At 60.2% G+C, this 888-nt stretch overlaps 1 protein-coding gene and 1 long non-coding RNA gene across 2 annotated transcripts in view; one reads left to right on the top strand and one right to left on the bottom strand.

Annotated features, from left to right (window-relative positions):
* The window catches only part of LOC121018701 (uncharacterized), a 14187-nt gene extending 14084 nt beyond the window's left edge, over positions 1-103 (top strand). The window contains exon 3 of the long non-coding RNA XR_005785295.1: positions 3-103. This is a non-coding gene — a long non-coding RNA (uncharacterized LOC121018701). The remainder of the gene's footprint in view (positions 1-2) is intronic.
* Positions 1-888, bottom strand: part of EHD2 (EH domain containing 2) — a 17725-nt gene that overhangs the window by 2940 nt on the left and 13897 nt on the right. The window lies entirely within an intron of this gene.

Genomic DNA, 888 nt, shown 5'->3' with positions numbered 1-888 from the left:
AGGTTGCTACTGACGTGCAGTAAGCAGGGGCCAGGAGGATGCACGGGACACCCCCGACCACGAACGCTCTGGCCCCCAATGTCAGCAGCGCTGAGGTCGGTCGAGACCTCGATCTAGCCCAAACTCCCGTTCACACGCTGTACCCAGGGGGCTGCAAGCACCGGCCGGTTCCGCACCCCCAGCAATAGATAAGTGCTGCCACCGTGCCCATTTTCGAGTGGAAGAAACCGAGGCTCAGAAAAGGGGACTCGCCCAGACTCTCGGAGGTTGCAAGCGGCCAGAACGAAATGCCCTGCACCACGATTCCTCAGGGGCTTGGGTGAGCAAACATCTCAGACCCAAAGGGCACCGGCTTTGAGTGTCAGCCGAATGCAGTCTCCAGACGGAGGCTCCGGCCGGGCCAGGGGAAGGGGGCGGGGTGAGCTAGTCCCCACCTCCAGGCCTGAGCCCGGACCTCTGTCCCCAGGTTCATCAGCAGTTCATCATCCACCCCAGGGCACGGCACCCGGACCCAGGGATCTCCCCAACGCTGGTTAATCCTAGGCCTGGACATGCCCGGGGAGCCCCAGTGTTCATTTGCCCCTTCTTCCTCACTCTGGCATCCCTTGGGCAGCAGGCCCCCTAGAGGAAAGACTACATTTCCTAGCTTGCAGCCAGCTGTGGTCACATGACTAAGTTCTGGCCAATTGGATACCAGCACGCGTTGCATCCACAACCCTAGAAAAACCCTTTTCCAAAAGACGGTAGTTACCTCTGCTTATTTAAATGTAAACTAGTTAAGGGGCCCCGGGGTGGGCGGGGGGAGGGGGGGGAGGGGGTGGTGCATGTGATGCTCAGTCACAGACGACGGAGCGTCTACTTCTCTCTCTCTCTCGCGCGCTCTCTCAC

Source organism: Herpailurus yagouaroundi, unplaced genomic scaffold (genome assembly GCF_014898765.1).
Source record: "Herpailurus yagouaroundi ecotype Mexico unplaced genomic scaffold, PumYag 220, whole genome shotgun sequence".
Classification (NCBI taxonomy): domain Eukaryota; kingdom Metazoa; phylum Chordata; class Mammalia; order Carnivora; family Felidae; genus Herpailurus; species Herpailurus yagouaroundi.
The sequence above is the reverse complement of the archived record's forward strand: the minus strand, read 5'-3'. Positions and strand labels throughout refer to the sequence as shown.